Raw genomic sequence first — 25017 nt, forward strand, 5'->3', positions numbered from 1 at the left:
TATATGTTTAGAGGTATACCTATATATAGGTATACCTACATAGAAGTATACCTACATAAAAGTATATCTACATGGAAATATACCTATATAAGTATACCTATAGAGGTATACCTATAGAGGTATACCTATATATACCTTTGGTATACCTCATAGGTATATATAGGCATACCTACAAAGGTACACCTCTCTAGAGAGGTGTACCTTTCAAAGAAAGCACAAGTGCCAATGCGAAACTCGAATGCGCAAGCACGCCGGCACAGCTCGCGTGCTGCCACTCCCTTTGCTTTCCTGCGCGCGTTCGCACGCCGCTTCGTGCGGCGATATTCATCGAATGGTGGCCGCGCGGTGACGCTCCGTTGAAACCATTATACTCGGCCATTATTTGCGCGCACGCGAATGACACTTTCCCCGCGTGTCTTACAAGACGCAAATAACGTTGCGCAGAGACGGCCCTTAATTGCTGCGTTCCCGCGCCTTCGACTCGCCATTTGCAGTCGTGCGTTTCTTTGTTATGTGTGTTCGCGTTTCCCTACGCGTGTCTTGAGTGGCACTGGATAACCGAAACGTCCCCATGCCTGGTGGGGCTGCAGAAGGATTTGCCCGGCGAATGCGTGCAATATACATTCGGGCACCACGTGGCAGCGACATGCGCACAGCGATCATGGATGCGTCATTATTATCGAACGGGTAGTTTTACAGGCTTACGAAGTCGCGACGTGTCGCAGGTATCACCTTGTTTATCCTGGTATTTTCCTGGAAGAAAAATGCCTCCAGAAAAGGAAAGTTGTATTAGTGATTTCCTTCTTTATTTACGTGGTGCGAGCAGATGCATTTTGTTTTGGTTCAAGCATCCTTTTTTTTCTTGCTGTTACATTTTCGATTTCGCTTTAACTTTGCTTAAAGATAACGAATGTCCCCCTCACCCATGACCCGATCCTGTGTCCGTGACGTGCGAAGCGCGTCGTGCCGTCGTTAATATTGTCGTCGTGCCCCCATCGACATTGTCTACTCGTTATACTGTTATCATCCTCCTTATTCTCGCCGTCGTACCATCATTGCCATTGTTCCCTCGTTACTGTCGCCATCGTCCTTGTGTCGTCGCCGCGTCCTCATCATTGTCGTCCTTGTCGTGCTTGTTTGCATCATTTTCGTTGCGCCGTAATATTGCCGTCGTTATTATTGTATTGACTTTATTGTCGTCGTGCCGTCATCGTGCACCCATTTTTGTTGTCCTCGTCGTTGTCCTAGTTAATTGTCCATCGTCATCGCGTCCTCATTATTGTTGTTCTCGTCTTGAAGCAATCGTTACTTTGTCCTCGCTATTTTAGAGCACACGTTGTCGTCGTCGTGTCGTCGTGTCGTCGTGCCGTCATCCTCATCGTTTCGTCGTTATCGTTGTCACAGACGTCGCCGTGCCATCCTTTAGTCGTGGTGTCCTCGTTATTGTTGCCTCCGTCATGGTAAACGTGTCCTCGTTATTGTTGTTCTCCTCTTGAAGCAATCGTTACTTCGTCTTCGTTATTAGCGCCCACGTCGTCGTCGTTGTCGCGCCGTCATCCTCATCGTTTCATCGTTATCGTCGTCACAGACGTCGCCGTGCCATCCTTTAGTCGTGGTGTACTCGTTATTGTTGCCTCCGTCATGGTAAACGTGTCCTCGTTATTGTTGTTCTCCTCTTGAAGCAATCGTTACTTCGTCTTCGTTATTAGCGCCCACGTCGTCGTCGTTGTCGCGCCGTCATCCTCATCGTTTCATCGTTATCGTCGTCACAGACGTCGCCGTGCCATCCTTTAGTCATGGTGTCCTCGTTATTGTTGCCTCCGTCATGGTAAACGTGTCCTCGTTATTGTTGTTCTCCTCTTGAAGCAATCGTTACTTCGTCTTCGTTATTAGCGCCCACGTCGTCGTCGTTGTCGCGCCGTCATCCTCATCGTTTCATCGTTATCGTCGTCACAGACGTCGCCGTGCCATCCTTTAGTCGTGGTGTCCTCGTTGTTGTTGCCTCCGTCATGGTAAACGTGTCCTCGTTATTGTTGTTCTCCTCTTGAAGCAATCGTTACTTCGTCTTCGTTATTAGCGCCCACGTCGTCGTCGTTGTCGCGCCGTCATCCTCATCGTTTCATCGTTATCGTCGTCACAGACGTCGCCGTGCCATCCTTTAGTCGTGGTGTCCTCGTTATTGTTGCCTCCGTCATGGTAAACGTGTCCTCGTTATTGTTGTTCTCCTCTTGAAGCAATCGTTACTTCGTCTTCGTTATTAGCGCCCACGTCGTCGTCGTTGTCGCGCCGTCATCCTCATCGTTTCATCGTTATCGTCGTCACAGACGTCGCCGTGCCATCCTTTAGTCGTGGTGTCCTCGTTATTGTTGCCTCCGTCATGGTAAACGTGTCCTCGTTATTGTTGTTCTCCTCTTGAAGCAATCGTTACTTCGTCTTCGTTATTAGCGCCCACGTCGTCGTCGTTGTCGCGCCGTCATCCTCATCGTTTCATCGTTATCGTCGTCACAGACGTCGCCGTGCCATCCTTTAGTCGTGGTGTCCTCGTTATTGTTGCCTCCGTCATGGTAAACGTGTCCTCGTTATTGTTGTTCTCCTCTTGAAGCAATCGTTACTTCGTCTTCGTTATTAGCGCCCACGTCGTCGTCGTTGTCGCGCCGTCATCCTCATCGTTTCATCGTTATCGTCGTCACAGACGTCGCCGTGCCATCCTTTAGTCGTGGTGTCCTCGTTATTGTTGCCTCCGTCATGGTAAACGTGTCCTCGTTATTGTTGTTCTCCTCTTGAAGCAATCGTTACTTCGTCTTCGTTATTAGCGCCCACGTCGTCGTCGTTGTCGCGCCGTCATCCTCATCGTTTCATCGTTATCGTCGTCACAGACGTCGCCGTGCCATCCTTTAGTCGTGGTGTACTCGTTATTGTTGCCTCCGTCATGGTAAACGTGTCCTCGTTATTGTTGTTCTCCTCTTGAAGCAATCGTTACTTCGTCTTCGTTATTAGCGCCCACGTCGTCGTCGTTGTCGCGCCGTCATCCTCATCGTTTCATCGTTATCGTCGTCACAGACGTCGCCGTGCCATCCTTTAGTCGTGGTGTACTCGTTATTGTTGCCTCCGTCATGGTAAACGTGTCCTCGTTATTGTTGTTCTCCTCTTGAAGCAATCGTTACTTCGTCTTCGTTATTAGCGCCCACGTCGTCGTCGTTGTCGCGCCGTCATCCTCATCGTTTCATCGTTATCGTCGTCACAGACGTCGCCGTGCCATCCTTTAGTCGTGGTGTCCTCGTTATTGTTGCCTCCGTCATGGTAAACGTGTCCTCGTTATTGTTGTTCTCCTCTTGAAGCAATCGTTACTTCGTCTTCGTTATTAGCGCCCACGTCGTCGTCGTTGTCGCGCCGTCATCCTCATCGTTTCATCGTTATCGTCGTCACAGACGTCGCCGTGCCATCCTTTAGTCGTGGTGTACTCGTTATTGTTGCCTCCGTCATGGTAAACGTGTCCTCGTTATTGTTGTTCTCCTCTTGAAGCAATCGTTACTTCGTCTTCGTTATTAGCGCCCACGTCGTCGTCGTTGTCGCGCCGTCATCCTCATCGTTTCATCGTTATCGTCGTCACAGACGTCGCCGTGCCATCCTTTAGTCGTGGTGTACTCGTTATTGTTGCCTCCGTCATGGTAAACGTGTCCTCGTTATTGTTGTTCTCCTCTTGAAGCAATCGTTACTTCGTCTTCGTTATTAGCGCCCACGTCGTCGTCGTTGTCGCGCCGTCATCCTCATCGTTTCATCGTTATCGTCGTCACAGACGTCGCCGTGCCATCCTTTAGTCGTGGTGTCCTCGTTATTGTTGCCTCCGTCATGGTAAACGTGTCCTCGTTATTGTTGTTCTCCTCTTGAAGCAATCGTTACTTCGTCTTCGTTATTAGCGCCCACGTCGTCGTCGTTGTCGCGCCGTCATCCTCATCGTTTCATCGTTATCGTCGTCACAGACGTCGCCGTGCCATCCTTTAGTCGTGGTGTACTCGTTATTGTTGCCTCCGTCATGGTAAACGTGTCCTCGTTATTGTTGTTCTCCTCTTGAAGCAATCGTTACTTCGTCTTCGTTATTAGCGCCCACGTCGTCGTCGTTGTCGCGCCGTCATCCTCATCGTTTCATCGTTATCGTCGTCACAGACGTCGCCGTGCCATCCTTTAGTCGTGGTGTACTCGTTATTGTTGCCTCCGTCATGGTAAACGTGTCCTCGTTATTGTTGTTCTCCTCTTGAAGCAATCGTTACTTCGTCTTCGTTATTAGCGCCCACGTCGTCGTCGTTGTCGCGCCGTCATCCTCATCGTTTCATCGTTATCGTCGTCACAGACGTCGCCGTGCCATCCTTTAGTCGTGGTGTACTCGTTATTGTTGCCTCCGTCATGGTAAACGTGTCCTCGTTATTGTTGTTCTCCTCTTGAAGCAATCGTTACTTCGTCTTCGTTATTAGCGCCCACGTCGTCGTCGTTGTCGCGCCGTCATCCTCATCGTTTCATCGTTATCGTCGTCACAGACGTCGCCGTGCCATCCTTTAGTCGTGGTGTCCTCGTTATTGTTGCCTCCGTCATGGTAAACGTGTCCTCGTTATTGTTGTTCTCCTCTTGAAGCAATCGTTACTTCGTCTTCGTTATTAGCGCCCACGTCGTCGTCGTTGTCGCGCCGTCATCCTCATCGTTTCATCGTTATCGTCGTCACAGACGTCGCCGTGCCATCCTTTAGTCGTGGTGTCCTCGTTATTGTTGCCTCCGTCATGGTAAACGTGTCCTCGTTATTGTTGTTCTCCTCTTGAAGCAATCGTTACTTCGTCTTCGTTATTAGCGCCCACGTCGTCGTCGTTGTCGCGCCGTCATCCTCATCGTTTCATCGTTATCGTCGTCACAGACGTCGCCGTGCCATCCTTTAGTCGTGGTGTCCTCGTTATTGTTGCCTCCGTCATGGTAAACGTGTCCTCGTTATTGTTGTTCTCCTCTTGAAGCAATCGTTACTTCGTCTTCGTTATTAGCGCCCACGTCGTCGTCGTTGTCGCGCCGTCATCCTCATCGTTTCATCGTTATCGTCGTCACAGACGTCGCCGTGCCATCCTTTAGTCGTGGTGTCCTCGTTATTGTTGCCTCCGTCATGGTAAACGTGTCCTCGTTATTGTTGTTCTCCTCTTGAAGCAATCGTTACTTCGTCTTCGTTATTAGCGCCCACGTCGTCGTCGTTGTCGCGCCGTCATCCTCATCGTTTCATCGTTATCGTCGTCACAGACGTCGCCGTGCCATCCTTTAGTCGTGGTGTCCTCGTTATTGTTGCCTCCGTCATGGTAAACGTGTCCTCGTTATTGTTGTTCTCCTCTTGAAGCAATCGTTACTTCGTCTTCGTTATTAGCGCCCACGTCGTCGTCGTTGTCGCGCCGTCATCCTCATCGTTTCATCGTTATCGTCGTCACAGACGTCGCCGTGCCATCCTTTAGTCGTGGTGTCCTCGTTATTGTTGCCTCCGTCATGGTAAACGTGTCCTCGTTATTGTTGTTCTCCTCTTGAAGCAATCGTTACTTCGTCTTCGTTATTAGCGCCCACGTCGTCGTCGTTGTCGCGCCGTCATCCTCATCGTTTCATCGTTATCGTCGTCACAGACGTCGCCGTGCCATCCTTTAGTCGTGGTGTACTCGTTATTGTTGCCTCCGTCATGGTAAACGTGTCCTCGTTATTGTTGTTCTCCTCTTGAAGCAATCGTTACTTCGTCTTCGTTATTAGCGCCCACGTCGTCGTCGTTGTCGCGCCGTCATCCTCATCGTTTCATCGTTATCGTCGTCACAGACGTCGCCGTGCCATCCTTTAGTCGTGGTGTCCTCGTTATTGTTGCCTCCGTCATGGTAAACGTGTCCTCGTTATTGTTGTTCTCCTCTTGAAGCAATCGTTACTTCGTCTTCGTTATTAGCGCCCACGTCGTCGTCGTTGTCGCGCCGTCATCCTCATCGTTTCATCGTTATCGTCGTCACAGACGTCGCCGTGCCATCCTTTAGTCGTGGTGTCCTCGTTATTGTTGCCTCCGTCATGGTAAACGTGTCCTCGTTATTGTTGTTCTCCTCTTGAAGCAATCGTTACTTCGTCTTCGTTATTAGCGCCCACGTCGTCGTCGTTGTCGCGCCGTCATCCTCATCGTTTCATCGTTATCGTCGTCACAGACGTCGCCGTGCCATCCTTTAGTCGTGGTGTCCTCGTTATTGTTGCCTCCGTCATGGTAAACGTGTCCTCGTTATTGTTGTTCTCCTCTTGAAGCAATCGTTACTTCGTCTTCGTTATTAGCGCCCACGTCGTCGTCGTTGTCGCGCCGTCATCCTCATCGTTTCATCGTTATCGTCGTCACAGACGTCGCCGTGCCATCCTTTAGTCGTGGTGTACTCGTTATTGTTGCCTCCGTCATGGTAAACGTGTCCTCGTTATTGTTGTTCTCCTCTTGAAGCAATCGTTACTTCGTCTTCGTTATTAGCGCCCACGTCGTCGTCGTTGTCGCGCCGTCATCCTCATCGTTTCATCGTTATCGTCGTCACAGACGTCGCCGTGCCATCCTTTAGTCGTGGTGTACTCGTTATTGTTGCCTCCGTCATGGTAAACGTGTCCTCGTTATTGTTGTTCTCCTCTTGAAGCAATCGTTACTTCGTCTTCGTTATTAGCGCCCACGTCGTCGTCGTTGTCGCGCCGTCATCCTCATCGTTTCATCGTTATCGTCGTCACAGACGTCGCCGTGCCATCCTTTAGTCGTGGTGTACTCGTTATTGTTGCCTCCGTCATGGTAAACGTGTCCTCGTTATTGTTGTTCTCCTCTTGAAGCAATCGTTACTTCGTCTTCGTTATTAGCGCCCACGTCGTCGTCGTTGTCGCGCCGTCATCCTCATCGTTTCATCGTTATCGTCGTCACAGACGTCGCCGTGCCATCCTGGTAGTGGTGTACTCGTTATTGTTGCCTCCGTCATGGTAAACGTGTCCTCGTTATTGTTGTTCTCGTCTTGAAGCAATCGTTACTTTGTCCTCGTTATCAGACTCCACGTCGTCGTCGTGTCGTCGCTGTCGTGCCGTCATCCTCGTAGTTTCATCGTTATCGTCGTCACAGACGTCGCCGTGCCATCCTGGTAGTGGTGTCCTCGTTATTGTTGCCTCCGTCATCGTAAACGCGTCCTCACTATTGTTGCTCTCGCCGTATCGCCGACGTTTTCGGCCCAGTTACCACTGCTTTGGGCGGCACTACATATAAGGCCCTTCCTTTGGGTGGCCAACCCTGTGATGGGTGCTCGTATACACACGAGTGTGCGTCCGCGCTCGAGTGGCGCGGGCATGTGTGCGGTATTTGTTTACTGCGTGCCTGCGCGTCGTAACTCGCTTGGCCCTCGCATCGCGCGGCACGTGGAAGAAATAAGCGAATAGAAAGAAAGGGAGGGAAGGAGGGAGGGTGGAAAGCGCAAGACGCCTAGAAACGACACGGACCGTTGCCTCCGACAAGTGGTTCTGCCCGTGCTTTAACAACATTACAGGAGGAAAAGAAAGAAACAGAGAGTCAGATCGCTTCTCTTGCTGATTGTGTGCTCTATCTCGGTCGTGTAGACATTGCTTGACCTTTTTTGTCATTTGGGTGTCTTCCCTTCTCTTCTTTTTTCTTTTCTAATGCGAAGGAATTATTTTCCTTAGTCGGGGCCAATGTCAGAGAAAGGGCACGCGCAAGGACGTGCTAAATTTTGTCTCCGAAAAATATGTGAGCCGATACCGGAGATAGTTCAGTGCGCAAAACCGCCGGACGTAGTGCAAACAAACAGCGGATATAGTGCGAGTGCTTCTAAATTACCTGCAGGACACGGATTTGGCCTCCACATGGTGACCATATAGGAGTGACTATGTGTAGTTGTGAGGTCTGTGTCTGATTTATATGATTTATGTATTTTAAGTGTCGCTACGATGGAGCAATTGCCGGCAGCAACTGCAAGGCTAACCCCACCAATAGCCTACTACCACTCAACTCAACTCAACTTAAGGCAGGCAGCTAGCGGCAGCAGTTGACGCACCTGAGCGCCGACGTGAGCTCCGAAACCGCCATGCCGTCGCTGTCATGCTGTGGTCGTCATTCCGTCGTCGTCATTTCAATACCGTCACGACATTGTGATAATTGTTTTCAATTCAATTCAATTCAATTTTTATTTTTCCAGAAATAATAGGTCCTGGAAAGGGTCAAGAGCTAAAAGCTGTCTCGACAGCTTGACTAGGCTCATGACCCCCTCTACAAGGCAGTATTGATGTACAGCAACAGGTACTGTCCATGACATCAAGAAATGCGAAGAACAGTGAACTATACAGTAGCATAAGGGTAATTAATTAATAAACCTACAGCATATGATTTCAAAATGTTTGTAATAACCTTATCTATAGTTGTGAACATATGACAATACAAACAAAAGAAGTTTAAAACACCAGAGTATAAAGAAAATAGAATATATACATGTTCATGTGAAACAGTACTTGTAAAACAAAAGGCAAAAGGCGTTGCCATGTCATTGTCATGTTTTCATCGTTTTTTTTTGTTACTCTGTTGCTGTCACCGCGTTGTCATAACGTCCTCACGTACGGCACCGCGGTCTTCGATCCTTCGTCGTGAAGCCGTCGTCATCATTCCGTCGTCGCCATTTTGTTGTAGCGATTGCATCGCCTCACACATTGTCGTCATAACTTTGTCGTCACGCTGCCGTCCTGATTCCACCGGCCTTCGCCGTCCTTCTGTCGTCATACCATTGTCTTCTCGTCGTCGTCATCGTACCATTGTGGCTCTTCTAACATCGTCATCCCAGCTGCATCGCTCCCTCACGTTGTCGTCACACCGTCATCGTCGCACCATCGTGCATCGCCGTACTGTCGTCGTCACTGCAGCGTCGTGACGTCATAGCCACCAAGCAGTCGTCGCCATCGTACCAACGTCGCCACATGTTGCAGACACGTGTATCCTATATACCTTTCAGAAATGCAAATTGCTGGCCTGGATTGCAGACTTCGAGCACGCCAAATTGCTTGCCATATCTTCTACATCTTCCTTCTATCGTCATCGTCACCCATCATGCACCTCTTTCTTCCCTCTTTCTTTCCATCTTCCCCTTCCCCCACTGTCGAGTAGCTGGCTAGAGGAATATACCTCAGGCCGACCTCTCAGCATTTCGTATCATTAAACTTCTCTCTCTCTTGGCATATGACATGGATAATCATCACGGATGGTTTTCAGTCTTACATGTATTTTTTTCTTTTCTTTCTTTCTTTCTTTCGTTCTTTCTTTCTTTTTTTTACACCGATATGCAATATATAGCTGTTATGGTGTATAGTTCACTCCCGGTAGTCGTTTTGTTGCGGTCGCCGCTTGCGCCAATGTCCGCTGCAGGAATCCAAGGGCCGTTGCGAACTTGCGATGCATTCACGAAAAGTGGCAATAAAACGTGTTTTCAATCACTCGATCCATTCGCCACAATATGACAGCACCGAGTTGGAATAACTTAAACGAAGCCAGAGGAAAGAAGCGAAGAGTATATAATATGAAAGGGGATAAAGAAAGAAGGTCCATATCCCTATACTTCTCATTCAGCAAAGAAAAAAAAAGAAACAGAGAAAAGAAAAACATTTCTTCACCACTGTGAAGCGCGCCCTTTCCATGAACGAAGAACCTTCTCCTTCTTGCTAGCTCTGCGAAAGTTCACAACTAACACGCCAAGCGCATCCTGTGAGCGTGCTATGACAACAGTCAATGTTTCAGAGCGGCGCGCGTTTTTTGCGCGTCTATACAGACTTGCAATAGAACACCTAATGTAAAGAAACGCCGTAGACACGAATAGTTTCTTTAATTGCATCGTGTCCACGTGCTGTTGTCTTGTCACTCAGTTTGCATTCAAGTCCTGGTGCACGTGATAAGGTTGTTTGTCCTCGATGATCGTGTGCGCCGCGTTTCCCATTGGCTCGAACCGCCGCATTTGTGCATACCCTGCAGACCGTCGCGTCAGCCAATCAAATGGCGGCGCGACAGCGCTCTCTAGTCGCGGTATTGTGAGCAGTATTCTCGGCTGTCGTATCAGCGGAGTGGCCCAGAGGTTAAAAAAAAACCTTCAGGCACAAATAAAGTTTGCTCCAATCCAATCGACTGGCTATATACGTAAGGCTTACTGTGCGCAATATTGTACAAGCTATCGGCATCATTGCTTGCTTTGTGTTATGGATGCGACTGCAATTTTACAGCGAAGCTGTTAGCCTCACGTTGGTCGGAAGTTTTTCGTGTCCATGTCCGTGGGCAAAAAACACGGGCCAATACCGAAAGTAGTATAATACCGGGCCGGCCCGCGGCGGTGGTGAAGCTAGCTTCGAGAACTGAACAAAGTCAAGCTCAACGTGTATACATTACTTGGAATCACGTGCATAGCATGCATAACAGCATTCGTTTCAATAAAGAACGAGCACAGAACAAGCATCAGAACCACGCCATTGATGATAAGGCGCTCCCGATAACAATGCGAAGCACGTAGCGCTTCCCGCATACGTTTCCCAGTAAGGATTGCCGTTGCACAAGCTGTCGCGGCGACGGCAGCTTGTGACGTGGAGAGTGACGTCACTAGTCTTTCGCATATAAAAGAGCGAGCCTAGCAACTAATTTCATGGTTGTTGCAGCACCGCTATGGGTAGGCAACGCATAGTTACGACTCCCGAGGAGCAGCGTGAATAGGAGAAGCGGCAAAGGGAAAAAGAAAGGGCAATACGACCAGCGGCGGCGTGCTGCCAAAATTGCCGTTACTCCAATTGCTACCATTACTCTAAAGCAATAAACACTGCATACAGCCCTCAGCAGCTGTAGTGGCGGTCTTCAACAACTTCAATCGCTGGACATACACTTTTGCAAGACGGAATGGCGAGTCAATTTTATTGAAATTTATGTTCTTGTCCCTTTCATGTGAATTCTAACACCTTAGATGAAGCACAAATCCCTCCATATAGCTGGGCTGACAGCTGCAGTGTCTAAATGCTCTCTCTCTCTCTCTTTCGGCGCCGTAGATACGTCTGTGGTACAGTAGATAAGTTCGCAATTGGTTCTTCCACTACTTTAAGGAAAAAAGGACAAACAATGTTATTCCATTCTTACTATAACGAGTCTCTCTTGTCCGTAATAAACGTGATAAAGGCGCATGCAGAAATGCAAATGTGGATAACGACGCTCAATGTATATCAAGGAAAGCGGAATGTCAGTAAGCAGTGTGTTTAGAAAAAGTTTATTTTGGTTAAGAACTGTCAAAATGAAACCCGCTAAGCGCACAATTCGATCGGTACAAACATTTCGGCGTTGCCTCTCTAGCGGGTTTTTAGCTTGATCTAGCAGACTTGTGTCTCTTTAGCGACAAAAACGCGCATTCAGTGGACTTATTTCTTTTTTTTCCATCGTTTTAAAACTTCAGTCTTGCAGATTTGTCACGACATTTCTCTTAGCCTATTTTTAGGCGCCTTCAGCGGATTCCAAATGTTGTTTTATCGGAATGGTAACAGTCAACGGCAGAGAGAGCGTCGCTTTAAAAAAACAAAAAACAAAAACAAACTCTCATCCTATATCATGACCGACCAATATTTGGTTCTTCAAGAGGAAAAAAAGAAAGAAAAAGAAGCGAACAAAACACCCCGTCACCATGTGCCCGACGCAATTGCGAAACCTTGTTGCGACGTCAAAACATGGTTGTCTCTACACAGATGAGAGCGCGCCAATAGATGTGCCTATATACGAGTGTGTTATTAACCCCCCCCCCCCCCCCCCCCCCCCCGATAAACAAGACGGACTCGCCATGGCTCTGCCGCGCTGCTTTCCCCGTCATCCCATTCTCCTCCTCGCGCTGTACTCCGATTGACTGGCGGCAAGAAAAACAAGTGCTATACACGCCGATTTCCCTCTCGCGTGTCTTCGCGAATGTCGATGGTGCGCCGCCAAGGCTGTGGCCGACAAAACGACGACGTAGCCGTGCATTGAGTGGGGCGGAGGGAGGGTGGGGGGGGGGATGCAGGACCACGACGGCAAGGTCACGAAATCCGCCAGGGCCTTCTTCCTCCGTTGCTCCCGCGGTGCGTGCCAGGCGCAATCTTTCCTGCAGTGGCTCCGGCATGCACGCTTGTGTCGCGTAAAATTTCGCTTCGCTCGCGCTGTACACAACGTAGCTCCCTCCCTCTCTCTCTCTCCACCCTCTCTCTTTCTTCGCAGCGTCACCAACCTCCTCGGGCTTTGTTGTTTTCTTTATGTCCCCCCCCCCCCTCCTCAGTTCTGAGCAAAGCGCGCGCGTACGACTTCATAATGACTATATACGGCCTCCTCTCCTCCCCCCCCCCCTTCCCCAGAATTTCGAATGTGTATATTCGTGCGTATACTAGGGCAATATGTTGCTTGGAACAAAGTTGACAGTTTGGGGCAAGTGTGACAGGCGCGCGGTCCGGCCCACTCTTTCACGTGGTCGTCGCCTCCTAATTAATTGGTATTCAGCCATATCATCATGCCTGCGTAACCTACATGTTTAGAAAGAAAGGAAAGAAGTGAATACAAGCGGAGCAGGACACAGCACTAGTTCCCATAGAGCACGCTGCCACAGTGCCCTTGTACTGTTGTTGTTGCTGTTGTACTTGTCTAGAGTAAACCAGGCTCAATTAAGCGTCGTATAGCATATTATACCAGAGTCATTTAATACTCTGTACCCTTTATGGAAAATTGACCCAGAATTGGCGGATTGACCAGGTAAATGTTTAGTAATGGTATTAGGCAACGCAATTTCGCGAAACACACCTCTAGCCTACCCTTTATTGCCGAATCCGCTACGTCAGATAAATAACAGGCGGCCGGTAATTAAGAAAAGCAGACTACAAGGTCCGATGATGCTTCCATGCCTGTCCAGTATGGAAATAGTAAAGACGGGTGAGATTATGCAATCCAAATTTAGGGTTTAGAGCTTTGTATAACGTCTAAGTCGGTTACACCCGCAATAACAAGTCATAATTAGTGCTTGCAGTGGTTTGTTGAGCCTCTTAAATCTCATATGTACCTCCGAGATCGGTAACCACGCAAACTTTCACGTACGACCGCAAGATACACTTCTGCGATTGCACTGCTTGATTTGTGACAACCGGTTTCTTTGTCATATATCTAATTGCGCAAAAAAACAACTTAAAATAAAAGCAGGGAAAAGACCGCAAAGGTGGATGCCGATATGTCGACGGCAACACCCATCATTCAACGAGTGCACGGTAGATGGCGCCACAATACTGCGTCGCAGCAAACTCGGAGGCTTTATCACTCGTAGTACTTGCGTGTTATACTTAGCGCAAGATTGTCAACATGCTCCTGAAGCGGCGATTAATGAGCAAGAGCGCTTGTACCCCAGGGGCACCGCGTGCAAGGAATACATAAACTTGTCGCCCCTACGCGAAGTTAGTTTTGTCCACCAGCGTACATAATGTATGCGCGTAAATCAAACGCACGATCGCGACTGTCTATATCAAAAAAGATAAAAAATGGCGCGCAGTGAAAGGAACGCTTCCATCTTGCATACCCGCATGCAAGTGTGTGTGTATGTGTGTGTGTGTGTGTGTGTGTGTGTGTGCGTGTGTGTGTGTTTGTGTGTGCGTGCGCGCTCGGGTGCTCCTATCTTAATACATGTAAAAAGAGAATTCGTTTTTCTCGGCAACCACTGCACCAAACTTCACGAGGTTTGTTGCATTTAAAAGAAAAACTTAAAAGCTAGTGACTGTTGGTTTCGAATTTTTGATTCTGGTTGTAAATTTTTTACTAAATATTGGCGAAAAAATTCAGAAAATGAAACTATTAAGTTTACAACCTTGTAACTCAGCAATGAAAAGTGATATCACAATTCTGGTAATTGCATCTCATAGTACACCTAAAGCGGACAAAATTGATATGTTAACATGAATGTAAAAAAAATAGTAATATGAAAATACAGCTATTGCAGAACTCTTGTACACAACGTAACAAACTCACGTAAGATATAAATTGACATATACAGTATTTGTCCGCTTTGAATGATCTAGTGGATGCCGTTTACAGAACCGCACTATTAATTTGTAAACTTCGTGATTCCATTCTTCTTTTTCGAACTTTCGAATTTTTGAAAATTCCTTCAATAAAATTCGGGCCCTAAATCGAAATTACGCTTCAGTCAGTCCCTAGAATTTAATTTTCTCTCTCAACTGCAGCAAATATCATTAAAAGCGGGCCAGCGGTTATCTCAGAAAAGCGTTTGTGCATTTTGCATGTCACACACACACACAAACACACACACACGCACACGCACAAACACACGCAAACACACACGTGTGTGTTCGTGTGTCTGTGTGGCTTATTTTCAAACGGCGCATAGAGAGATGGCAGGATCCTTGAGACCATGAATGCAGTCGCTCAGCTAGAAGAGGTGCCCCTTGCGTAGAGATTGAAATGGTACTGGTTTTTGTGATCTTGAGCGCTGCTTTCCGATAATTTTGTGTCCGATGCAAACGCTCCGATAGAGCTGTATCACACACGAAAGAACCACTTGACGTGGGCGTGGCGGATATTGTTTCCCATTGCCGTAACAACTCTCGCGTAGTTTCCAAGATTAGTTTAATTAAGGCATACAGAAGAGAGCAGCTTGTAGTGATAAGAATGCTTGGAAACGCACGCGCATGTGAACTTTCCTGTGCAGGACTATCGTTCTTATCTGCAACATGCGCAAGCGAAGATTGAGGGATCTCACAAACACAGCTATAGGGCGATACACCCGGACATGCGTATCCTGTTTCGGTCGCGTATAACTTGTCGGTCCTGCCTGTCTGGCCGGGGACTCGTACTTCTCCATGAATGAACAGCCGTGGTTAATAACTGCACGTGGTTGGAAGAATAGGTTCATGGAATGACTTACTGACTCGATGTTAGGTCTGAGCGTCACCAAAGAGAGAGAGAGAGAGAGAGAAGGAAAGAAGGAAAGGCAGGGAAGTTAACCAGACTGAGTGCAGTTTGCTACCCTCCACGTGGGGAGGGTAATGGGGAGTGAAAGAGAGAGAGAGAAAACATGCGTCTATACCGCACTTTGACATAGCACCAAGTTAGGCGTAAGATGTCTATAGTCGGGCACTCAGGTCCGTTGCCTTCAGGTAGTGAAGAAGAGCTCGAACTGCTTTCTGGGCTAACGAACTGTGAGGCCAGGCTCCCAAGATCTTTGCTTCTGTAAATGGCCTGTCATCCAGTCTATTCAAGGCACACTCTTGGAGAGTCTATACCGCCTATAGCCATGCATGGTGGATGATGCAGAGCGTGACAGTGGGGGAATGTGGGAATTGGGGACGGCTCCGAAGTAAGCTTTACATCCAGAGTTCCAACGCGTGTAAAAAACTCCGTGCCCAGGAATATTCACATTCCGCCTTCATCGAAATCTGATACGGATAATGTAAGACAGCTCCATTTCTTGGAAGGTGACTCACCACCATTCCATTTAATTCTGACTCGCTTCCACGTACTAGAAAATTTAAGAGAAACAGTCTTATTGCGCAGCATAATCGAAAAAGGCTCACCGGAAGTGCGTATACCGGAGAACGATATTCAGGATGCCGTTCCGTTTCGCTCGACGTCTGGTTTTCCGCCCGCTTTTCGCCGCTCCAGCCGCCATATCGCCTGGTGTGAACGCATATATGCGCTTAGCGGCAAGCTCCTTGTCTGTATAGAGTCGATGGATGCTTGGCCAGACTGCGGTACATAACGAAGCAGGATCAGAAACTAGAGGTGTGAAAAGCAGAGAAAGATCGTAAATGACTATACACAGATCGGGTATATTTCCTGTTTGAAAATTCGAGTCACTGCCTGTTCCTTCGAAAAGTCTTTCTGGGATCTCAAGCCGTGCCATTCCTCGCACCGGGGACACTTTCCGGACCTGTCGAACGGAGACGGCTTATGGCTTAAAAAGGAAATAAAAAAAGGACGATAATTTCAGAGCCGTGGTGCTTTATAATTTAGGCACATCTATTAGGCTCAAAGTTAACGCGAAGCCTGTGGCTGTGACGCAGACGCAGGCCTGCCATTTTTGCCAGCGAGCCCCAACTTTCGTCGTTTTACGTCAGTTGTCATGATCGACCATATACGGGCTAGCATATTAACTAAGGCAACTTGTACTACCTTAGAACTTGAGACTGACTCCAACCAAATAACTGAATTTTATTAGCCCGACGTTTCGGAGCCCATTCGGCTCCTTCTTCAGGGGGTTGTTCTTCGGGGGGTGGCGGTGTGCCGCTTTTAAAGCGTCTTTTTTGAAGAAAGGAGGGGGGGGGGAACACGGGAGGTGGGGAGACACTCCACAGACGGAAAGGTGGGGGGGAACAAAAGGAAAGGGGGGTTTGTGTTGTTGACCGCTTCCAAGGAGCTGCGATGACCGGTGCTGGGTGGAGTGTTCACGAGGGTGCCCTTGATGGGCCGCGGGGGGGGGGAGCCGAATGAGCCGAATGGGCTCCGAAACGTCGGGCTAATAAAATTCAGTTATTTGGTTGGAGTCAGTCTCAAGTTCTAATCAATTTCCCAACCAGACAGGCAATTCTGTCGAAATGTTTAGCTTCAACTTGTACTACCTGCACTGCAGGCTTAGTGCGCACATGTTTTCATTTGCTCTGAATATTTTTTTTCTGTGTATAATGTGCGTACGTGTGCAGGCATGTATGTGCACTTAACCACCACATTATTTTTCGATGACTCCTATAATCCACATTGTATAGTTGCCAATGTCGGTGTCCGAAAAACGCAATTTATGCAAAATTAAAAAAAAAAGTGTCTTTTGGCCCGCGTTAACATTGCAACTCGAATTCATTGTATACGCATGCCCTATACCGACCGCACCATGCATATATTGATTTTATAACTTTCGCCGCCGCACTAAAACGCACATTTAGTATGGTTTTAAGAGTTCCTGTTTCTTACGTCGCTTTCTAATTCTCTGAAACTCTGTTTAATGTTCATCGGAGACAAACGAAGCGGAAGGCAAACAGGGAAGAATAAAGTTATTCAAACACTAACTTTGATATTGCTAGTTAGATAACTGTAGATGAGAACTGCTCACACCTTATAACACTTGGATACAGCGACATGGAGTACACACATACAGATTGCTTCCCATTTCTAGCACATTTCTTGCCTTTGCTTTATTTCGCTACCAAGACACGACGTGACTGCCATGGCCTCTCGAGAGGACCGCTGAGAGCCCGCCGACGCCCGTCTCGTCCTCGAGTGACGGTAGAAGACGAGTACGCGAACAAGGCGCCGAATTAATTTCGGCTATTGGGGCTGGTCATAAAGATGCCGGTCATAAAGATGGCGTCCGAAGAGCGATTCTGGGGACGTGCCGTACATTTGATGACGCCTGCAAGAACAGCGAACGAAATGGAGAAAAGCGAAGGGGCGGGTGGAGATAGAGCTTCTCCGAGACGTTTGGCATTGTATAGCCTAGTTGTAGAGACGGCGTGGAGCGAAAGAAATACGAACATTTGGCGTGTCGAGCTGTTAGCGTAATAAGCTGCTTAGGAGAAATAGCGTGTCCCACTGAGTGTCCTAGAAAAACTACCAGAGGAGGAGGAGGAGGAGGAGGAGGAGGAGGAGGAAACAAGGAGAGAAGACAGACCACAAACAGCGTAGGCGTAGGTGCAAGAACCAAATCCCCCAGAAAGTTTGATGCTGGGAATTATTTGTGTTAAAAAAAGAAAGAAGGAAAGAGAAAGGTTGGACATTATGTAAAAAAACAAGGGCTTGGTGGCGCAACCCACGGCACCGTTTGAAAGGGAACGCTCACAGCATTCATTCATTCATTCATTCATTCATTCATTCATTCATTCATTCATTCATTCATTCATTCATTCATTCATTCATTCATTCATTCATTTCTTTAAGAACACATGTGTCAGCGAACTCGCCGCAATTTCCTTCTTTCCTTCCCTCCTCTCTCTCCCTGTGATCTTTGTTTTCCCCTTTACCATTCCCCCGGTGTAGGGTAGCCAACCGGATGTTATTCTGGTTAACCTCCCTGCCTTCTACTTTTCTCTTTCCTCCTTATTCATTCATTCATTCATTCATTCATTCATTCATTCATTCATTCATTCATTCATTCACCTTCGCTTGGGTCTGTTATTTGTTTACATGTAGACAGTCATAGGGAGACTTTGCAGAACAGTTTCCATATACATATGTGCAGGGTCGGTCAGTGCGCACGCTACCGGACAGCAAGATGGGTGGGAGGCAGTAGCGGGCGTCGCCGAGCCGTAGGTCGTTGACCGCACGTGCAGGGTGTTCGGAACCGACAAACGCGACAAACAGGGGTGCCGGCAAGCGCTTCGCTCGACGGTCGTCGCTGTTGTCACCCACACGGCGTCGAGGGAGCTGGACAAAAGGATAAAGAAAGGCGCGCGACGGCAGCGCTCCCTATGAAGCTAATGGGAAGACGAGGAGTCGCGTTTCTGGAAAGGGGGGGGGGGGGGTGTCTTCGCCACACAAAGTGGGCCCACCGCCTGTTGTCGAACAGTTACACACGGCGCGGTCTCCAGTGAGCAGCAGCTTGCTCGAGTTCGCGAGCCGCAGGTAACGAGCGGATTCAAAAAGAAAAGAAAGGAATGAAAAGAAAAGAAAAAGGAGGGGAAATGATTTTCCCTGCTTTGGTTTGTGTACTTTAATGTTGCTGTTTCTTTTTGTTGGCTAGTTTTTTTTAGTTTGCGACTGCATTGGAGTGAAGACACAATGTAAGCAGTAGCCAGTGGAAAACGGGAAAGAGCGAAAGGAACCAAAAGGGGTGGCAGGAAAAAAAAGAAAGAAAGTATTGGGCTGATTTGGTCTAGTGTAACCATTAGTTGAAGTTACAGCTGTGCGCTTGTAAAACTGCTCGTGATTGGTGAAGTTCTCCGGCCTCCACGGCACCGAGTCGGGTGAGGGAGGGGGTGGGGGGAGGAGGATTGGAATTGGTGTGTGAATCAAATTGCTTAAAATGGGCGTGTGGAGGTGGGGGGGGGGGAGGCATTCGGTTTTTGTGAAGAGATAGCAGTCAGAGCTTCTGGGGCTTTGTTTGCTTCGCAAGATGTTGTTGTGATGGATATTTGTGAATAAACCCGTGCATATACGGACGAGTTGTTGCGGGGCCCCGTTTGTTCACGGGGCCCTGTTTACAACGTGTAGCCTGACGACGAACAGAAAATGTGAGGGCCACGAGCCCAAGTCAACGGTGGTGCCATACGGGGTGGATGGCCAAGCAGTGGCCCTTCGCGGCAACAACGTCGACTATAGTTCTGTCGCTAGTGGCTAGAGGATCCACCGGGTCCATTAGAGGCACAGGTAACCATACAATGTAGATATAGAGGTTTTAAAGAAGAAAGAAAAGATTAACGAGAGATAGAGGAAATGATAGATTGATAAACATTTATATATCACTTGATTAGCCCAAGTAGGCTGGGTGACTATTTGTCGCCGCCCAGTTCGGAAGGAAATGCCAATATCATCATAATCATCATCATCATCATCATCATCTACGAGAGCTGCGTGACGTGGTTCAGCCAGCATGTAAACGATAATGAGTATAACACGTCGATTAGCCTAAACTTCACGCTTCTGGCTTCGTACGGCATCACGACTTTGCAAAATTGATCATTTTCAGCGAGATCTCGCGCAGCACAGATACGACAATTCGCAATTACTATGCACGTGGCGCAGAAACTTCCCGCGCCGTCCCGCGTTTAGAAAAGTCAGATTTCGCAGAAGCTTAGAAAGATAAAAGCGAAATAAAATGGTAACAAACGCGAAGATTACGCAGGATCCTTCTGCTACCCATGAATCCCATGGAAGCTGAACACGCGTTAGCACCATTTCTCTTCTCTGGTAATTTATGTAGAAAACTCTATGGCGTGTCCGAACTCGCGGGTGCAAATTTAAGTGGACGCTAAAGGAGAAACAAAAATTGAGCAGTGTGGGCAAGTCATACGCTTCTGCAATGCCATAAAATCCACTATTGCCGTAAGAGGATGCACGACAAAAAAAAAAAAAAAAAAAAAAACCGAGAGGAACCGGTGGCGACATCGCCTTGAAGTTCTCGCATCACCTCGCTGTGACGTCACGGATTTTGGCGGCGCGTCTGTTACGGCCTAGTTAACTTTCATTCTTTTTATTTTAATGGTGCACGTGGACAATTTAAAGAAAACCAAATACTGAACTGAACACACTTTTGTGGAATCTACTAGTACACTTTATTATCAGTGGTGTCACGCACATACGAAAAAAAAAGGAAACGCAATTTGGCCTCTGCCTTCTCTTCTAGTAATCGAACTCTTACAAAGAAGTTAACGGAAATGGAGTTTTGAAAGAATACCTTATTGGTGTACGTTAATTTAGTGTTCCTCTGTCTCTCTATAGGAGACGCCATATCGCAAAAAGTATAACTAACTAACTAACTAACTAACTAACTAACTAACTAACTAACTAACTAACTAACTAACTAACTAACTAACTAACTAACTAACTAACTAACTAACTAACTAACTAACTAACTAAATAACTAACTTATAAATAAATAAATAAATAAATAAATAAATAAATAAATAAATAAATAAATAAATGGTGCCTCCTTCTTGCCGACGGCAGCGGACTGGTCTTCACTTATTTGCCTGTTCAAACGCACTTCAAACTGCATTACGTCGTGCTAAATGGCGAGGAAATAGCGCTGGGTGGGTGGTCTCCAGCACATGCGCCGATTTAAAGAGACGGTCACAAGAGCAACCCAACTCCGAATCAGTTTAGCCTGTTAACGTATTCTATCCAAACCAGAAGAAGAAGAAGAAAGGCTGGCTAATTACGGGTGAAAGTGAAGGCTCAACATATTCTTGAATTTCTCGTTGGGGTCGCAGCAACGCCGGTACACGTCAATGTGACGTCTTGATTCTTCTTTTTTTTTTCTTCTTTTCGATCGCTTACTTTAGTCGTCTTGGCGGAGAAAAAAAATGTTCCTGAAACTTGTTGAATCGAGCCTGTGTATTCTTCAGATCGCCTGCGTAGTCAGTCGTTCTGTACAGGTACAGATTCAGTTACTCGTATCCCTAATGCCAAAATCAGTTTAGCCACACTGAGCCCAAATACCTTTCCACGTGGAGAAAGATTAAAATATCTTGTTTACATTTATTGCTGGTCATAAAGGGCACATTCGCAAGAATAGAAAATGAAATGTTAATCGAGTAATGTTGATTAGTATAGTAAATAATTATTTAGTAATTGGTTTGCTCAACAATCCGCAACAGGGACACTTTTTCCGGCTTATCACAAATGGCACTATGGGCTTTGCATTAGGTTTTCAGCGCCCAAATAAAAATGTTGAGTCATTAAATTCAGCGTATCAAAATTATACGTTGCCCTTTGTGGGATTAAAGTGGTAAACTGAAGATAAACTTGCGGTAGCATCATTTTCACAGACAAAGATCCCAGCTTCTAAATCAGTTGAGGGCGAGGCGCCTTGTTTTTCTCGTGCTTACCACTGGACTATCGGTCATCTTTGGCGTTAACCTTGCGCAAAAACCGCAGAAGATCACGAAATATATTTATCAGAAAAGTGCGACATCGATCGACATTGGAAAATTTAAGCGGTATGTGTTGTTAAAGAACGGATAAACTCTGGTCATCCCCACTCAGGAACTATGCATTTCTGTACTATATATTAACCCTGAACTTCAGCCAACGCTCCCAGGACAAGTGCACCAAGATTTATAGAGTCTATTCCATTTGATTACTTCGAATCAATTGGCTGGCTCTCAAAACTCTAGCTGTCATTCGTCCTCTAACGCATATCTGTGTTTTAAAAAATGCCGGCAGTCAAGATGACTCTTATGTTCGGACAAGTTGGACTCAAAACTGAAAATCAAGATGTTAAAATTGCGTTTTTGTTACTGCTATTTTATTATTACTATTATTATTTTCACTTTGCCTTGTCCTCCTTGTTTTAGGGCCTTTCCCTCACCTCTGCTCCTTCTTTGCAGAGTAGCGTGTAAACGAATACTTTTAGCCGGCAAACCTCTCTGCTTCTGAATTGAGAGCTACCTCTCTCTTTCCCTGTGACAGGCAGACTCTGAGAGCGGCGGCGTCTAGGCGTGCAATTCGGAGGCAACAGTAGATACTGCACAGCTGCGGACGAAGACAACGTTGTGTGCGTCGCAAAGAAGTAGTTGTTCTTGAGAGAAGATTTGTGGTGTTCGCTGCAGCAGCTTCCTGCTGTCGCAGTAAACGATTTCGTAGCTGGAGGACATACTAAATTTGCTGAATTTTCTTTTCCGTAGCGTTATGTGTGCCGCCCCCCCCCCCCCCCACTTCCGCTTTTCGACAGTGCTGCAGAAAAGGGGCAGTATGAGTGTTTATTTGCGTCACTGACGTGATTAATACGTGTCTCTTAAACCGACAGCAGAAACAGGCTTTCTTAACGAGCGCACTGTTGCCGACTACAGCTCTTTTTTTGTTTTGTTTTAATTCCTTTCTGCAGGGAACTTGCGCACAACTTCGGCGAAGTTAGCGTCACAGAACTTTACTTCCTCGTTGAACGTCGGTGCTGTCGGTGAAGGACGCCTACCGGGTACTTAAGCAGATTCGTTTCTCAGTTAGTTTTGTTTCGCTGTGAAAGAAAGAAAGAAAGAAAGAAAGAAAGAAAGAAAGAAAGAAAGAAAGAAAGAAAGAAAGAAAGAAAGAAAGAAAGAAAGAAAGAAAGAAAGAAGTCGAAGCATGCTCGCCTGCTTAATATTAAGCACAGTGGTGTAATCCTAGAACACGGGGAAGTACATGTCATAAAGGTGCCTCTTCGTTGAATTACTGAAGAAGCTACACAATTCAGCCACTGCTCGTTTTGTAGCAGTAAAGTACATATAAGTTATCGCGGTCGAATGTCATGACATCCACCGCACTGTCGTCGTGTGATAAGGTAACCTAAAGTAGCACCTAAACGGGACGCTAAAGAGCGACAGTAAATCTGTTCCGACTAGCGAGACATTCTTTAGAAAGTGAATTTTCATTCATTTGGCGAGGGAAATGTTGATTGTTACTGACGATAATGAAGGCCATGCATTTCTGTCTTTCTTCTAAATGTTGTGACGACACCTATAAACGCAGGTACGTAATGGTGGCGCCAAGAATTTCAAAGTAGTTTCTGGTATTTGGGCCATTTTGTTCCAGGAAATGTTCTAAAAGATTAGGTTCAGTCCTCGGCTCAGTCCTTGGTTACATTAAAATGCATTGTGGTCATTCCTTCCCGATAACACACAATTAACCATACCAGGGTTGACGCTGTCAAGATCCATGATTTTGAGTTTGAGGCTACGTTCTTCGTTTTCCTTTTTCTTTTCCTGCTTACCAAATCGTCTGTATGTAAGAGCGACCGCTGTGACAACTGCGGAAGTCTATACTCTACTGTTAAAGCTCATCTACATATTCCTATCCAAGGTGCCTTTAAAGAAGTGCCGACGTGACGCTTAACACTTTTATTCTTAATTTTATTGTTATTCCTTTTCTTGTGTTAGCTGAAAGCATCATATGTTTAAACCATAGAGAAAAATACTTGCAACATGACGAGTGCCCTAAATAACGGACAATAATAGCTTTTCTGCGAACGATAAGTTTTGGTATCATGGGGGCGGAACGCAAGAACGCTTGTATGCTTAGTTTTAGGTCAACTAAGAAGGCGTAGATAACTAGTCAAGGAGCTAAGTAACTAAGGTCAGTTAAGTAGACCTAACAGACAAACAACCCCAGGAGGTCGAAATCAATCCGTGTAGCTCTTCGCGACGGCGTCACTAATAACTCACTTTGCAGCAGCAGGACGTCAAAAAGACCCACAGCTTCATTTCCTCTGCTCTCTAATGCTGTCACATCTGTGCGTACTCTCCCGACAACCCAACGTATACTACGGGAAATGTCACGCGACCGGCTCGCTCTCACTGTGGCCGCTTGCTTTGAAATGCCTTCCAGGTACAAACTCGTTTCTAGATCCCCGTGTCTATGAGAGCGGAATCGAAGAAGTGTTGTCGTTTGAGAGGCGCTGGAACGGCGCAAGGCGCGAATTAGTACGCGGACTGCGAAGCAACTCGGCACGCTGAAGAGGAGAAGCCTCCTTGCCGAAAAGTAATTGGCTTCCACCGACGTTCCTTGTTCTGCCGCTGTTATAATCCCGGTAACTCCAGTTTCCTTGTAACAGTTTACATCTTGCTTTCCCTTTCCCCATACCCCGTTCCAGGATAGCCGACCGGAGACACCCTCTGGTTACCTTATCTGTATTTCCTTTGCCTCCCTCTTTCTTTTTCTCTATAATTTGTTAATTGACGTCTTGTCAATTAGGACGGTAATGAACGAGTTAGCTCATTTCCTTTATTTGCCTAATTGTCAACAAAGCAATATTACTGGCGGCTTCTAAACTCAACTGTGAAGTATGCGCGCATGGTTTTGCTCGAGCAAAATGATGCGTTCCTCTTTTTTTTTTTTTACGTTTGGTCCACGCTAGCTGAAACGCCCCGGTTTATAGTCAAACTTGACTGCCGCACCACGTTGCAGCCAGTCTGACAGTTTATACAGTTGGACCGCTCATTCAGCTGCCGTATGGGAGTGCTGCTGGCATCATGTGCACGCCTCACGCTCTTTCCTCGTTTTTTTTTTCCAAGTTACCATTTCCACCGCGAGAGAGCGCCACTTGTTTCACCTGTTTGTAACAAAGCAGACGGACACGGTAGCAACAGCAGACGACTTTTCCTCCTCCTTTCTACGACCTCGGTCGGTGGTGCGTCACAGGTGCCGTTGCAAGCTGGGCTAACGATGTCTCTTCGACGTATAACAACGGCGCAAAAGAAAGCAACAGATGAGAGAGAGAGAGAGAGAGAGAGAGACATGAACGGAAAATGAGTTAGGTATCAAGTTCTTGGCACAGCTTCACCATGTACTGCCGAGTGGCGCAGCGTGACCAT

The 25017-nt window shown here is 47.0% G+C and overlaps 2 protein-coding genes across 2 annotated transcripts in view; one reads left to right on the forward strand and one right to left on the reverse strand.

The window, feature by feature from the left end:
- LOC135916230 (uncharacterized) overlaps positions 1-25017 on the reverse strand; it is a 150731-nt gene that overhangs the window by 31189 nt on the left and 94525 nt on the right. Inside the window, exon 2 of the mRNA XM_065449537.2 lies at positions 15598-15769. The gene's annotated coding sequence lies outside the window, so the exon portion shown is untranslated. The remainder of the gene's footprint in view (positions 1-15597; positions 15770-25017) is intronic.
- LOC135916229 (GRAM domain-containing protein 4-like) overlaps positions 1-25017 on the forward strand; it is a 155694-nt gene that overhangs the window by 13601 nt on the left and 117076 nt on the right. The gene's annotated exons all lie outside the window — the stretch shown is intronic.

This window comes from Dermacentor albipictus, chromosome 5 (genome assembly GCF_038994185.2).
Source record: "Dermacentor albipictus isolate Rhodes 1998 colony chromosome 5, USDA_Dalb.pri_finalv2, whole genome shotgun sequence".
Lineage (NCBI taxonomy): Eukaryota > Metazoa > Arthropoda > Arachnida > Ixodida > Ixodidae > Dermacentor > Dermacentor albipictus.